General features: G+C 31.5%; 1 protein-coding gene and 1 non-coding gene across 2 annotated transcripts in view; one reads left to right on the top strand and one right to left on the bottom strand.

Annotated features, from left to right (window-relative positions):
* The window catches only part of Sema2a (Semaphorin 2a), a 1,027,416-nt gene that overhangs the window by 628,831 nt on the left and 380,683 nt on the right, over positions 1-17,902 (top strand). The window lies entirely within an intron of this gene.
* Positions 17,003-17,075, bottom strand: TRNAA-UGC (transfer RNA alanine (anticodon UGC)). Its single transcript has one exon. It is a non-coding gene; the product is annotated as a tRNA-Ala (tRNA).

Genomic DNA, 17,902 nt, shown 5'->3' with positions numbered 1-17,902 from the left:
CACCAATCATTTATTTTAATAGTTATTCGTTTATTTCAGAGATTCCCAAAATATAAGATATTGCCCTCTTTTGATTCAGTGGGGTGACAGTCACTTCGAGAGCAACAAAAGGGCGTTGAAGGGCAGTAGGGGGGCGGCGAGGCTGGTAAAAAAGTACGTGGATAGGTGTGCAGATGTCACAAGGATATCCCTATGGAGGGCGAAATAGACGAAAAACAGAATTGTGCACCTTTCTGTTCATCAGTCCGGTTATGTCAAGAGTCAGAATAACAGAACAGTGTTTGAGAATGTGAGTGAAGCAGAAAGTCTGTGCAAGTATTGAATTGATTGGGGGTTCATCCATTCCTCTTATCCTTGAGATAGTTAGAATTATTTATATTTTAGATATCACTCCTACGTGTGAAACGGTTAAATGTTTTTTTTTTATTAAATACTGTTTAAAAGATGGCAGATAATATTAATTTTTTGCATTTGTTGTTATTTTATATAAAAAAATATTATTTTATTTTTAAGTTACATAAATCAATTTGTCAATTTTATCATAAATAGGTAAATAAAAAAGGCGAAACCATTTTCCTGGAGAGGAGCGCTGCAGAAAATGTCATTGAAAAGGAGGCGTTCAGAAAATAAAAGTTTGGGAAACAGTGGTATTCACAAAATAAGTTAACAGAAATAATAATAATAATTACAACTAGGTAAGACATCGGAGAGACCTTATACACACTCCATGACAACATAAATATTTTATACTCATATCAAGATGTCTTATTGTTTATTTCTGTGGAAGAATGCTGAGAATTTACTTATTGTCTTTGGAATTTATCAACGTCCAATTGCTGTAATTTATTAGAGACATGTCGGAAAATAATTACAACCCAACTTTTCAAAAAATTTCATGTAGGTACATTAGCTCAAAATTATTCTCATCTCATTCTAATTATTATAAAATTTTCTACTTTTACAAGAGCAATTACTATTTACAATGTATTAAATACGAACATTGTATAAATATACTTGTACCTACGTGTGATTTTGTGAATCATTAAAGTTGTTTTGTTGGCGTATGTGATTTTGCTACACTGTGGACCCGTGCGTCAATTCTGACGGTAAGTAATACATTAGCTCAAAATTATTCTCATCTCATTCTAATTATTATAAAATTTTCTACTTTTACAAGAGCAATTACTATTTACAATGTATTAAATATGATCATTGTATAGATATACTTGTACCTACGTGTGATTTTGTGAATCATTAAAGTTGTTTTGTTGGCGTATGTGATTTTGCTACACTGTGGACCCGTGCGTCAATTCTGACGGTAAGTAATACATTAGCTCAAAATTATTCTCATCTCATTCTAATTATAATAAAATTTTCTACTTTTACAAGAGCAATTACTTTTTACAATGTATTAAATACGAACATTGTATAGATATACTTGTACCTACGTGTGATTTTGTGAATCATTAAAGTTGTTTTGTTGGCGTATGTGATTTTGCTACACTGTGGACCCGTGTGTCAATTCTGACGGTAAGTAAATACGTACTTTAAATATAATTTATTGAACACTCTAACCAAAGTCAATAGTCAAAGTAAACATGTTTGTATTCAGTTTTGGTGATGGCAACCGGGGGTTTATTTTTTTACATAGTTTTCTTTACCCGCCTCACTAGAGAAAGTCTGTTCTGAGACGGGCGATTGACATATTATACTTATAAATATATGCATATAGTATATTGTTATATTAAATATGAGAGCGTGCATAAATATTAGGTTTTATTATTCAACACATACGAAGCTTCTATAGTATATCTACGAAAAATAAAAATAAATATTAAAATATAAAATTTGTAAATGTAAGTGATTTACATTATGAACAAGCAGTAAATTGTCTATATTTATTTTTTATTTCTAACTATATGTAATTTCGTCAGAAATTGAAAGTGTGTTAGTTATTTCGAATGTCCGCTTTTTTCAGTCAACCACATTACAAATCTTTTGAACAGCTAATTCAGAAAATGTATTTTTGTGTATTACAGACTGTTTGCCCATTACGCTTGTAACATAAACTAGATACTTTTAGATTTATTCTTCTCATTCTTCAGGGTAATGTGTAGCATTTAGATGCCTCTTGAATCCTTCAAGGCTACTGTTAAAAATGTCAACAGTCTTGGAAACGTTATTTAACAGCGACGTACCTCGTGTCAGGCTGTGCCAAGCCAGTATGTCCGTCCTACTATGTGGGATACATAACATATCACGGTGCCGTCCCTGGTTGTAGTTGTTCAGCACGAACAACTTATAGCATTCCAGGAGGTATGGGATATCTATTAAATTATTAATGATTTTTTAAGCTGTTACTGCAAGGACTCCACTCCTCTTCGACTAGAGTCTTTGGTAGCGCGTTTCAGCGAACAATTCTTCGTGATGCATGAAATGCATTCTCATTTACACGTATCCAAGTAACTTTTTTAAATCTGTTCTAATTTTTCAATGGGGCCCATACAGTTGAGGCGTATGCAATTTCAGACCTTTTAATATATTACCATAATAGAAAACAAAAGTCGTTGACTGTAACACATTTCACTAGACACTAGTCTAATCCCAAGGATATTATCTTCTATCCAATTTTTTTTATAGTTAAGACCAATGCACTTTCATTTCGGTATAGGTACAAGTACAGAGAAAGCATTTCGTTGTTATGAACCATAACTACCTAATTAATGCCCGGTTGGACCTATGTCGCAGTATCGGCCCCCTATTACAACTATAAATGTCACGGAAAATGTATAATAATGTTAAATATGAATGCCAATAATGATTTTTTAGAATTAATAAGACAAGTGCCATTTATATAAATGATAGTTATTGACAGTCATAGTACAATATAGAAAGTAGAACGAAAAGAAAAGTTATGCGATTATTTAAGTAAACCAGTCAAAAGAAAAATGAGTATGTGAATTATTGCAAAGTTAGTGAAAGAAATTAAGAATAAACAAAAAAAAATCACTTCTTAAATGTTTAATTAGTACAGCTTTATACTTCAATAGATGCATATTAAAATATCAGCTAACATGGCACAGGAGTTACCAATAGTGTGTAATCTATTCATAAGAAAATTTTAGCCTGAAACCATAGTATAACTGTTACAATAATACATACTAGGGAACGTTGATGTTGTGGATATCGTCATCTTACCTTTTGTTCTGTTTACTTGAAATTACTGCCGACCGCCATTTTGTCTCTTCGAGAATGCCACACGCATCCGGCCCTAAGTTGTTAAGACTTATTACCTATATGTCACCATAATATGTTATATAGAAATAAGAACGGAAGCAAGTATATTTATAGGGCTGACTGTGAATGTACGAGTGTGAAGGCTGTATACGAGTACGTGATGATCTTTAACTTTGAAATAGGTAATGGCCACTGATGATCCAAGAGAAAAACAATGATAAATACTATTATATGGCTTCAGAAGGCGATACACTTGCCATGCGTAATAGTAACTATATGGCAGAACTTAACGGAAAAATGGAATGATATTTATTATTGTATAAATTTTATTTTTAAAAACTTTTAAAATCAATTTCTAAATAAGTACTTACTTATGTACGTACTGAGTGAAGTTATACCTATCTACCTATTTTTTTCAGGAAGCAAAAGATCTCTTTCAAAACACAAGAATAGCAATCATTCTAAAAGTAACAGTTTGACACACTCAACTTTGTGGGCGGCCAAGTGTCCTCCCTCGAGTACAAAATCTACATGAGGGACGCCTGTGACTGCAAAGCCAAACGCGTGTAGCTGTTAGTATATTTAGTATAGTAGAGGCGTTGTCCCAGTAAGACAAAGATCTTTGGTTCGATTTCCAGTTGTGGCCGTAACCATTTTTTTTTCATTTCCTTGTCTTATTCTGTTCCATTTTTTCATATTGATTTATTAGCATTCTCTTATTCTTCAATGATTGCAAATTCTTTCAATAATCGTAAATTCACTTGTGGTGTCGTTTTAATCTATCTATATCTTCTATATACATAAATAGAAATGTAAATTTTCGTTCGTTCAATATCTTTAATCATTAAAATTTCTTCACAGATATCTTTAAAAGTTTGAAACAACGTTACATTCGAACGCGCGTGTGTTTTTATGTACCTATATTTTATAGATGTCTCCTACAACATGTAAAACGTGATTTTTTAAACAGTGCGATCTGTTGGACGAAAAAGCAAAACGCGCTATTGTTTCTTTATCTGCACGTGGCGGGGTACATCTAGTGTATAATATAAATATTTAATTATTTCAGAACTTATGATTCGGAAGTTTCGATGCTTCATCAGAAAATTTCCTGTGTTTATAATTACCTAAGATCCTTAACACAGTTAACTTCTATACATTTAATACAGTTAATAACTGTACATTTTATGTTTTAAATTTCTTGTAGAACTGCAGCATGCTTCAATTTTTATTTTTTCTTCAAAAAATGCAGTGTATAAAATAATATCCAAATTTCATGACGCTGGAGCTTACCATCGGAAAGCTCGGCTTTGTTGCTTGGGACAAACCGATTTTTGTATTATAATTAAGAATGCTTTTAAAGTCGGCGTCGACTCTTACAGAGAAGATCATAGGAAAATGTAAATATACACAGATGAACCTAATGATATTTGGGAAATTTCTATAAATAAATTGACGTTATCTATAAAATAGCTTGTCTTCAATCAGAAAACATGAAATTTGTTTTCCGTTCGTATAATTAAACGTTAAAGTCCAGCAATGTCGTATGCAAATATGTATTAATAGATATGTTTAACATGGACAGCTGTAGTTTTAAAATCAATTAAAGTCCGCATTACGAAATACTTCAGCAGTTGGGTATGAACATTAGGCAAGTACCCCCCAAGTTATGATATCTTGGTTCTTATCTGACGAAATTGAGATGTCATCTTTAACGATCAATTATTTTTATTTATTCTGCCTAACAAGAACGAGTCTCGGGAGGCGGTGGGTAATTAACCCAACCAGTTTAATGAAGGTTCTAATAAATGGTCACAGTTGAGACGGGGAACATTAAAAGTGGAATTAGTGTGATTACTCTGAGACAAGGAGACCAAGAAGTCAACCAAATGCACCTTGTAACAGAATAATTGTTTTTAAAGTTTTAAGTCAACTACTCCATCAAATAAATTTATATATCTCTACATAAACATATCCACAGACAAATATTAGGTTCCATGCTAAATCAACACAGTGACTATTCAACACACTTTTAAAAAGTGACACAAAGTCATTAAAAACGATAAAAAAATATATTTTTTAACCTAACCTAACCTAATCTAACCTAACCTACTTAACCCAGTTTATAATGTTTTGTTTCATCACTTTCTATGACTTTATATAACTTTTTAAAGATGTGATGAATTAATGATAATTAGATTAACCTAACCTAACCTAATCTAACCTAACCTACTTAACCCAGTTTATAATGTTTTGTTTCATCACTTTCTATGACTTTATATAACTTTTTAAAGATGTGATGAATTATCATTTTGATGATTTATCCGGTCACCAGACAAATGAGTAATTTCTAATAAATGACAAACTTCAAAACAAAATGCGGAAATAGTTGTTTATCCTTTTATAAAATAAAAATAAATGTATTCATCCTAGACTTTCAGAAAAAGTCAATAGATGTCTCACATTAAAATAAAAATAAGATTATTTATCTAAGACACTGTCTAGATTGCATTTGTTCCAGTTGAATCTTGCGATCATACATAAAGATAGCAGCCATTAAAAATGTGCGGTGAAAAAATGAAGACAAAGTTGTTTATCAGTTGTGTAAAATTCAAACCCCGTTTATTAGTAAAGGGATAATCTGAAAACACAAAGGAAATTTTTTTTTAAATATCTAAAATAGTTCTAACTAATCAAACTAACTAATTTCGGTTATTTGTGTTAATGCGAAAATCTGGTTCATGAATTTACTTCGAATTTGAGTGTCATTATCAATAAATTTTTGGAATCAGTTTCGTGAAAAATTCATACCAGCGATAAAGTACCTAACTATAATATATGATATTTTATTATTTAAGAAATTTAATCTGATTTGTCACTAATCAAGAATTCAGACTATCTCGTGATTAATCACGGTCCGCGCTAGTATATTATAATCTGATTTTTATAAGCATCGTACGACCTAGATAGAGATGGAGAACGATACGGCTTTCCTGTGACGATAATATATTCTTTTGCCACCTGAACGAAACTTTCACATTTTCCTTTGCCTGCCCCATTACTGTTATAATCACTGATTAAGTTAATCCATTAAATATTTATAAGACTTTTTTCCAAAGCTACTAACTGCCTCTCACAATCGTGAAAAAATAAAATGCATATATTTCTGGGCCCTCATAAATTATAATTTTCGTGTCTTCTACACAATTATAAGAAGTGCGACACACTATTTTACGTTTGGAAGCCACCTTTGGACTGGTCCCCATGGATATGTCTAGGAAATCCAGAAACTTAAAGCTTAAAGAAATATGTTTAAACCAAGTCCAATAAATTTTGAAAATTGATGGAAATCACAGAAATAAATCGTTTGTTTTGACAAAATCTGACTTTGGACAACATTCCCCACCAACACCAAAAAATAAAAGTTATGTTTGTCTTGATTGTAGAGACTGTAAAGGAAATAACAAAAAGCTCAAATTTCCTTGAGAGAATGAAACTTAATTAATTACAGACATGTTATAATTAATTGCTTAGAGTTAAAGGTCTTTTTTTACTATTTTAATTTCTGAGAGACGCAAAATAAACGGGTATGAATTGCCAATTTGGCTAGTGCTTTTTAAATTAAATACGTACCTACAGATATTGCTGTTGCTAATTTGGAACGTTGATATGAAAAAAAAATCGTTTTAGAAATTATATAAATATGGAAATTTAAATCTTTAATTTTAGCATACGGTAGTAATATGTTGCTTGAAATGACCAGATGTGAACAATCAGGTATTTCATATCCTTACCTTCGTCATTTTCATCGCATCTCCAAACATTTCGATATTTTGAACAGTGGCATATTGAATTATTAACTGTCTACTCTCTGATTTATACCAAATTAATCACCTGGATTAATGAAGCTCCTACGATCGTATAACTGGTTTATCGTGTATTCAAATTTATCAACTCCGTAATATGTAGTAAAGTTAATCGAAAACCATTGAGAACTGATTAAAAACACCAAAAAAACTTGTTATTTTAAATTAAAAAAATCAGAGAAATAACACTATCTAGAAGCGGAGACATTGGTGTAAAAGAATATGTACGATTTTGTTGCCTTGGTTAGCTTATGTGTTGCGTGTATTCATATTTCTTCTTCTAGTCTTTAAAAGACTTTATCTCCTAGTCGCAAATTTACTGGCACTTAATTGAAATTAACGACGTCTACCGTTTTCAATTTATTAAATGGATCCTCTTTGAAATTTATTAAAAGATAATTGGTATTTATAGTAAGTTAAGTGATGTATCATTTTGTATATTCTGAAAAAAAACGCTTATGGATATGTCTTATTAATATTTATGTATGTTTAAATGTGTTTGCTAAATTTGAAACTTTAATGAAGTTATTAATCGTAGTAGTTAAAGTAGCAACACAAGTTCTGCCTAAAAGAAATTTTTTTATGACATTAAGTAAAAAAAACTTCACCTAATAGTTACTATAATATCGATATGCGCACACATGTATTGAAAACAGTTTTAAGTAAAAACACTTACGTGTTGAATCTTTCGCCAAAAGAGTAAATATTATTTTTTTGTATGTGAAATTGCACTATTATACTATTGACATCAGTCGCTCAGATCAGGGACTTAGGTGTTACATTTGATGAAAAGTTAACATTCACTCTGCATGTAAATGATATAACAAAGAGAGCTATAAAAATGCTTGGTTTCATATGCAGAACGGCGAGTGATTTCAAGTCACTTGAATGTTTGAAAACATTGTACACTTCTTTAGTAAGAAGCCAGGTAGAGTATAATTCACCTATTTTGTCCCCATTGTATAAAACTCATTCTGACAATATTGCAAGGGTACAGCATAAATTTCTAAGATGTATTAACTTTGAACTGAATATTCCAATTCAAAATATATTATTAACTATGTTCTTTTGATGAAACAACTTAACTTAATAACGCTATCAGATAGGCGGATCATCTCTGACCTTGTACTTTTAAATAAAATTATTAATAATTCCATTGACAACTCTGAAATTCTCGCCAAAATAAAATTTTACATACCGACTAGAAATACGAGGCAAAGTGCTACATTTTTCTGTGACAATTTTAAAATCAACTATGAAGCTCTCACACCTATAAATAGACTACATCATTTTGGCAATAAATTTGGTAATATTGTAGACATGCTTAAAGATTCCGTATTAGTTATAAAACGAAATTTTTTAATCATTTTACTGAGATTTATGAATTCACAACTCCGTTGTGAATACACTTTTGTTTTTATACTTATATATTCCTTAATACATATTTAGCTTTCCGTAATCCACACTATTAATTTGAATTTACCTTAATTTAATCAAAAATCATAATTTATTGTAAACTATCTAACACAACTGTATTACTTGTTAACTACTTTTGTAAAAGCCCATTAGGGCGTAAATAAATAAATAAATAAAATCAATTTTATCCAATTTTATTTTCCATATTTGAACAATGATCTTCCACCGAGTTTCTCAAACTCAGGTTATTAATTTATCAATAAGCTTTTTCTTTAATCCGAGACAGATCTGATAAGTATTAATGAGGTCTCTGCCATCTCTGTTGCAATTCAAACCTAATTACCGACTGTAGGTGTTTCACAAAAGATTTTTTAAAGATGAAATTAAAAAATGAATGAAAAATTAATTTCTCTATCAAGCACTATTATCTCATTACATTGTCGGCTTTTTGCCACCGCATGGTCCAAAGGAAATATACAAAGCGAATGATTGGCTTAACTTTATAAGTATCCGGATCTGAATCCCACACCGCTCCTTTGTCTGTCTGAGGCATTATTCATAAAACCGAGACCGCTCATGTCTGAAAATACAACTACACAATACCTTTGCAAACATTAACTTCGAGCTCAGTTATACAAAAATGAAAAGATCGTTGATCATGATCTTGGAGTACGATCTTCAATTAATTATGTAATTTGAACAAAAACGAATTACATGATCATTATAAATGTGTTTGTGCTCTACGGTATTATGACTTTTTTGAGTTGGACATGAAGATGGATTGAAAGCTGATGTCGTAGTTGGCGGAGGTTTTGAGGCGGATGAACCTAAGGTGCCACTTATCTCGGCTCAGTTAAAAGTACTCTCTCACTACCATTAAATAATGACTATATTATACCCGTACGTGTTCATCGTGCATAACGAAAGTTACCAATGTTCAAAAAATATCATGCAAATCAAAAATGCTTCTCCAAAAAAATTTATGTGTTTATGTTGTGATGAAAACAAATCATTATTATCTATGTATACTGTGATGAAGATATAACATGTGACAAATTCATTATTTTTGTGAATTTATTATTTATTTTCCTAAGCCATTTTAACCACACAAAAAATACTACTTATATCTCCTTTCATATAATCTGGAATTATCTCGATATAGCATGATTTTAAATTGTTGCGTTAATTTTTTTTATTGTGCTTTTAGATTTACCTTGTAGATTTGATTTAAATTAATTTGTCTAAATACGACCTGAAAGACCTTACGGGTTTCGTCTTTCATCGATAGACAAAATAGGTATTTGGTAACGTTTACTGGAAAACGAAAGTTAAGAAAAAAATTATTTCATATAATGTCAAAACCAATCTTAAAATCACAATAATAAATATAACATTGATCAAAGTCGATTAATAACTCAATAGATTTGTAAAAAACTAAAAGGAATTTAACACCCACTTAACTAAAAAAATAACAACACAAAATCACATAACCCAAACACAGCAATCTATTCGAAGAAAAATGAATAATTTTACCACCTCCTTTTTGGTAACACAAAATAAGTGTCTCATAGACAGTACAAAATCACATATTCCTAAAAGCAGTGCGATCCGTTCGAAGATTAGCATTATCAATCGGCCCAACATTCCAAACCTCTGGTTCAGCAGAGTAGACACCGACCATTACCTAGTACCTACCTACCGCCAGTTGCCACGGCCCACCATTACCATCACCATCTACCAATCTGACGTATAATGTCTTCATCAAGCCAACTGACAGCTCACCCACACATTTAACTGGCGAGAAACACGGAACGCATACACAGAAGATCGTGTAAACGTTTAAGGCTTATAAGAATCAGCACGACTGTGATGATTCAAAATTTACAGGGTGGTTTAAAAAATAAACAAAATAAATTAATTAGTGTTTTGCTGTAATTTTTATGATAATATTTTTATGATAATTTTTATGTCAACAATGATATTATGATATATCTATTTAGCGTTTAAGCTAACACTAGCCGGGACTACGCGGAGAAAGATGAGTATGGCTGATTTATTAAAATCCTGTTAAAAACGTGATAGCAATCCATTTTTTTTTTTTTAATGTGACACCTCACAAGAGCGTCCCTGCCTGTGCAGTGTACAGACAGGGGAACTATGTCAACACCCGGTTGGGCAGCGTTGTGAGGCGGAATAAGGTAGGGGCTGTAGGAAGGGATTTGTTAATGCGGGCCTTGAAGAGGCTCGGATTATAGGAGGGAGGAAAAACAGATGCCGGTAGCTCGTTCCACATACGAGCCGACTTACACAAAAACGAGTCGTAAAAACGGCCCGTTCTCATGAAGCCAACGTCAACCATAAACGGGTGTTCAGCTCGTGTCCGTCGAGTTTCGCGCACGTGCACCGGTGCATTAGGAATCAATGCTGCTAGCTCCTTGGGGAAAGCTCCATTGAAATACCTGTAGAACAGACACAGCATGCCTACATTGCGTCTATGCATTAGAGAAGGCAATCGGTCTGTTAACAACGGATTGTCAATCAGACGGATCGCTCTCCTTTGCACAGATTCAAGCAGGTTTATTAAGTATTTTGGGGCACCAGCCCAAAGGTGGCTTCCAAATTCAAAAGTTGGGCGGACTTGAGACTTGTACAGGATCAGCAGCTGGTCACTGTTGAAGAATCTCCTAGCCCTGTACAAGACGCCCAACTTCTTGGGGGCCTGATTTACTCGGGCTTCTATGGATCCCCGATACTTTTTTATACCCGATACGATTTCCTGGTGAAATGTCAGTCCATTCAGAATATATCGGAAAAAGCGTTAATTTAGATGTCCTTTTCTTGATAAATATAATGACGACATGCCACAATATTAGAATTTTAAGGGACACGTTTTCCGCCGTCCTGATAAAAATTATAGTACACGTTTTACTGATAAATAAATTAGCAATATTTTATTTCAGTAAATTTTCTCCGTATACGCTAAACCACTCAGCTATTTAAATAGGAATATTATTTATTTATTTATTTGAGGAACATAAACAGTCTTAGTAATACATTATACATAAGAGGATAACAAAAAAACAGACCAATTATTAATGTTCACAGATAGATATTCAGAAACATAAAACTAACCTGTAAACTAGAATATTTAATAAAAATATGAAAAAAAAAACAGAATAAAGCAGCAAATAAGAAAAACAATAATACGAATATAAATTCAACAAACGATAAACCTATAATATGAAAAACCAATCACAATTTCTAATATTTAATTTTAAGTTTCCGGTTTAGTACATTTCAGATGGAGGTTTTAGTTAATTACCACCTACATTTTCGTAGAAAGCTAGAAAAAACTTAAAGAATTAGAATAAAAACGATAGTTGAAAAGATCTTTACCTCAAAAATGTATTTTAATTACGAAGACACCTATTTCCAGGACATTAATAGCCACGTACAAACTTCTTGTGTTCCTTTTTTTCATCCACATTTTGCCCAAAATCTCCGTCTGAAATAGGGGTACCTCTGAAAACAATCAGACATATACATATTTCCCAAAACACGTCAGTTTATTTTTATTCAGTCTGTACTGATTAATGTTACATTAACCAACGTCTGTGTGTGGGTAAATGTGATTTGGTATAATTACACCAACACATGGATGATCCCTGAATTCTGAAAATACGTTAATAGGAAACGAGAAGAAAACGATCTCTCGATTGACACATCTTCCATTATATAGGAGCCTGGTATGTATAGCGCGTGGGTTTTCGGATGATATAGAATGAATTAATTCGATAAGTAAGGTAATTTGTTAAATACGAAATCCATTTCAAATACATATTAATGTTTAAATCCGAGGTAAGATTATTTTTACCAAAATTTTCTAAATAATGCTTCTTGAATTTTTGATGATTACAACATTTACACCTAATAATTAAAACGTACTTTCCATGAATGAAATGGGAAGTTTGTACATACGTGAGTTTTTATTGAAAATACATTTTTATATTATTAAAAACTGTCATATTTTAAACACGATTAGGCGATGCACTACGTAGTAATGCAAAATCATGTATTTTTGGTTTGAAAATTTGGTCGCCTAGAAATGTTTCAGATGCTTTAATTAAATACTGCGACTAGTACACATCTTGGCCTTTGAAATAAGTATTTTTTTATAGGCCTATGAAAACTGCTATAAAGTTCAAAATCTCCTACTTACGAACCTATTTTCGGTTATGATTTTATTGTATAATGATAGGAAAAAAATTAAATGTTTATGCCTGAACATCCACAAAATAAAATAAAAGGCACTTTTTGGCCATGTTTTTTTCTTGCATAAATCAAAACAGGCGGATGGTGTTAAGCTGGAATTTAAGCCTTATCACAATCTACGTAAGGGGTGTTATTGATAACGGCTCGATTTAAAATATTTGCGCAAGTTTGTCATGTTTCCCGGATATATACGCCCGTGCCGTAAGGATCAATGACGCTTGTTCCTCGGAGTATCCTTCATTTAAATACCGGAAGAACAAGCGTTCACCAGTAAAAATGTTCATTTTGAAGTAAACATCAAACCTTATGATTAATTTATTTAAAAGAAAACTTCAGCCGGTTTTTCAATAAACTTTCTTGTAGGTCCCCGACAAAGACACGATATTGCTAAGGCCGGTTTTCGTATCTGCATTTACAAAGGTACAGTATTATTTTATTAATTAACATTTTTTTCTTATTACATGATGTCACAATTGAGTAATTCGAATGTGTGTTTATAAAGTATCCCGAAAAATGTTTGGTACCCCTATTTGAAGAATGTCGTAAGTGAAGGCGGGAAGAAGTAAGAGTTGGGAAGTGCCCAGCTATAAAAATCTGGTTATTTAACATGGCAAAAGCCATTTTAATCAACGTTAGATTTTAAATGCCGAACTTTCACAGGCGATATTTAGTCTTCACTCTGGAACGAAGTGCAAATACGCTTACCAAGTTAAATTAATAATTTATTTTTCTTCTCAAAGTTCTACACGATATTATAAAGTAATTATAATTCATAAAAAATAACAACATATTTCAAAATAAGAGTGCAGTAAAAAAAATCTATAAATCTTCATCTGAATTGCTACAAATAGGTAAAACAATGCAAGTCACTTTAGCTACTTTTAAATATGTTATATAATTATTAACTTTCTTACACATTTCCTTATATCATTTTCGTTGCAATACAGGAGTTTACTATTAGAACGGGTTGTTTCACAGAGTTTGAACATTTTATCAAATTTTAATGTTAAAAATAAAGTTATGTTATTAATTCGTCGTGTGGGGGTTGTGTCCCAGTAGGTACTGTGATAATAGAATAACTTTAATAGAACTTTCTATAAACTGCACTAAACAAAATAAGTATACCCACGAACTGGCGATGCCTATGTGGAATTTTCGTTTGTATATATGCATACTATTCTATTATATTTTTTATTTAATTGTATCATTTTATTTTTCTTATCTTAAAGCTACCATTCTTTATTTTTTATAGTACCTTCTTTACCTGTGAATGAAATGCTTTTTGTAATTCTATAATAATTTTAATAATGTAATACTAGTTTTTGTAATACTTGATTTTTGTAATTATATTTTTATGCATGTTACAAAAGAAAATTATTAATAAAAAATAAAAAAATATAAAATAAAAACTTTTTTTAATTTGATGGAGCCCGTCCCTAATATTAATCACAATATTTTTTGTTTTATTTGGTTTTTTATTCTCATTTGTTTCATAAATTTTCTACGTTTCTTGCTCTTGGAGATGGAAACATGCCCGACCTACTAATAACATGATAATATTTGAATTCCTCCTACCATCCTCAAAATAAGCAAAAAATGTTGTTTATGCAATGATGGGGGACGTGGCTAGAAAAGTACTGAACCCGCAACAAGTAGGCTTTGTACTTCACTCTATAACTCCATTAACCAATTACTCTACCCATTAAATAAAAATAATTTAACCTTCCGCGTTTGAGAATTAAATGTAATAATTTAAGACGTAAAAGGGTTAATTTATCTGACATCGTTTTTTGTCCGAGTGTAGAAATTTTTGTGAACATATTTTATTTCACCATTAGTGTGTTTATATTTGTTCAGTTCTTCGTGTTTCTTTTAGTTTTTGATTTGTAATGAAATTACACTTCTCACGATTACTTAATTATTTAAGTAACAAACAGCTTTAATAATAAGATGATTACATACATAGGAGGTTAGAAGTATCTATGCCAAACAATATTTCCTATGCTAATGTTAATTATAAATTGGAGATTTATTTTGCCTTAAAACTAACAAGATGCTAAAAGGAAGAGGGATATAGAATAAAGATAAGAAATGTTCTCGATAAATTCTATACGTAGGCATAAATTATTTGTGATCGTACATATACATTACTTCGGTTCGATATTTCTCAAGGGTATTGTTAAGAATGTCGATATTATGAAATTGTGTGTTTTTTTTCTGATGTTATTTCTGTAAAAGTGTAAATGAAAATATCCAGTATCTGAGGTCATTCACAATTTTAAATAATAAATTCAGATCATAATTAAACGTCGTGTTTGAAGCGAGTTGAAGATGACTTTTATGGATTCTCTGTTATTCGTATGTGTAAGTTTAATTTTAAATCCATGTGTATAATTTTTGCTTTTCCAATTCTAAAATGACATTGAAAACTTTTCGTTTTTAACTTACAAACTTCTATTTATGCAAATAAGAGTGTCTGTGACGAACAGGCGGCAAAGATTTGATTTTTATTCCAATCTACAGTTTTATTCCAAGATTGATGAAATTTCGCATATTTGACCTTCAAAACCAAATAAAGGTCACTGTCACTGTGAGATTATGAAAACACAGCCAATCCCCTTTTCCCAACCCTTAAAGCAGAATTTTGGTACGCACTTGACGTTCTAAATAAAAAAAATTAGAGGAAAATTACTATCATTCGAAAAAGTCTGCGACGAGGACTTCAGCAAATCTTTAATAAAATACAAAAACGTTTATCTTTGCTTTCTTTGATTCCTCTTTATTCCGTACAGCATTAAACGTACAAGTACACCATACACAAGCAACCAGTCACACTGCGAGCGCAAGGTTCGCTCGGGCATTGAACCCAGACCTCCCGGCGAGAGACCCGGTCCCGACCACTGGGCCACGGGCGGCCGTGTAATGGCGAGCTAATGTCTTCATCTCATCTCGCATCGGATGCTGGATACAGCCAAACCGCTGAAAGATCCACCGAAACCTCTCCCTCATTCTCGTGAACTAAGCAGGTACTGGAAAGAGAAGTTAAGGTGGAGCTTTCGGTGGCGGGACCATACGGCCGGCGAATATGCAGATAAACGCTCACCTTGAAGTCTTTGTGATTCTCATAAGGTTTATAAGATAAGAATGTATTATTTCGATTCCGTTCGCAATTAAATATTCAATGTTATAGGCCAAAAATGATACGGTTGATATAATTGAATTGGATTATTATCATTGTTAGTTTAATTTTCATTATCCTGACGAAGGAGCAAAAAATCTTTGATACATGTAGATTATTATTGATTAAAAGTGGTGTATACAGAGTATTTACTTTTTGTATCATCAAAATGACATCACAAAGTAATTTTGCAATTTTTGAATTTTGTATTTTTGTTTTTATTTCTTCAAGTGATTATTATTATACTTAATAAAAAAATTATATTGAAAGTCAATAACAAAATAAAATAAATTCACAAACAGTTTTCATAAGAAGCGTCTTAACTAAGCAGTGGAAAAGTACTTTTCATTAGGAATTGAATATTATTTTAAATTAATTGTGAATTTTACCTACGGTTTCAAGTTCCACTCCTAAAATTGAAGATAATCTCTCACCCTGAAATGACCATTATTCAGAATTAAAATTGTGTTTGAAACGGCTTTAGCCGTGTTATGGCCATGTTCTTCCCAAATTTACTCGTCTTATTTAATAAAAGGCTTACTTATTTAAATTTACCAAAAATATTATTTTATTAGAAAATTACTTAAAACATCTCCTTTTAGAATGTACGTTCCAAGCACTACTTTCTGAACTTCTTGTAGCATACATATATTATTGTGAAAATATATACACCTAGAAATATTGTACCCATATGTAAACCTGAAAAATAGTATTTTTTAAAATTTAATCATTTAGCCATCGAATCATCCTGTCGTTGCATTTTAAAATTTAGGTCAGAGAATGTATTATTAATTGTGGAACTGTTTTGCTAGAATGACTTAAATGAAATTGATAACCAAATTAAAAAAATATAAATATATTTGCTAGCCATATTATAACAGAACAGAGAATTTATGCATATGCCTTTTAAAAGCTATGTCCTTTTACTTTACAACCATCTTTGCGTTGCCATTAGCTGACAAATCATTATAAACAATAATTACTCGCCTGAAATATCCGTACAAATTAAAAATATATCCCGAGTAAAAATAAATTCCGCCGACGGGAATTGAACCCGCACCTTCTGATTGCAGGTCAGGTGCTCTGAACCACTAAGCTATGGCGGCTTATTCCTAATACGCAAAATAATTCATTTACTAGTATTCAATCAACAATTTTTTCTTATTTTTTTCACCTGTAAACAACCAATTTTTGTAGGAAAGGTTTTGTTAGTACTGAATTTCCCACTATATGGCGTAGAGACATATTATGTCTACATTTGTTGGTGAAATATTTTGACTGGTCATATATTATTATTTTTTAATGATAAACTAATGTGTATAAGACAAGGTTTTTTATGTATAATTAGGCCACTAGCGTTTAAATTTAGATTAACCCCTAGAGTCCTTAAGACGCTTTATGTTGCAATTTATTTCTCAGCAAACTGTCAAAATGCGTATTGGGTGGGAAATATTTTCGCTTTACAATTGATTTCAGATAACTGATTGAAAAACTTTCGTGTTGAAGCGATATATCGACACATCCAACCCATTTTTAAAATTTTTTTACGAAAACATGGTTGAAGTCGCTTTCCGGCCGTTTTTATCGTTTTTTATTAAAATGTAGTCACCACTTTACACGAAAAAAAGTATTTAATTACACACTAAAGACAAATACAAAGCGCGGTGTTCTCTCTATCCAAGAGTGTTTAAATCATATATCTAACCGTATTAAAAAAATAAGACAGCATGTGTTTTATTTGGCCGTATCAGCCTGGGAGATATTTATATTTCATGAAAAAATTGTGTAGTAAATTTTGTTTCTCTGTTATGACGGGTGAAGTTTACAGATTGAAACTATTAATTAAATTATTGATTGATAATACATAATATTTATCGAAATACAGCTAGGGTACTTTATGTCTGGAAGAAATGTCTTCCAAAACTGCTCCAGG

The sequence above is a fragment of the Hesperophylax consimilis genome, chromosome 18 (genome assembly GCF_061612785.1).
Source record: "Hesperophylax consimilis isolate HC1 chromosome 18, BYU_Hcon_1.0, whole genome shotgun sequence".
Classification (NCBI taxonomy): domain Eukaryota; kingdom Metazoa; phylum Arthropoda; class Insecta; order Trichoptera; family Limnephilidae; genus Hesperophylax; species Hesperophylax consimilis.
The sequence above is the reverse complement of the archived record's forward strand: the minus strand, read 5'-3'. Positions and strand labels throughout refer to the sequence as shown.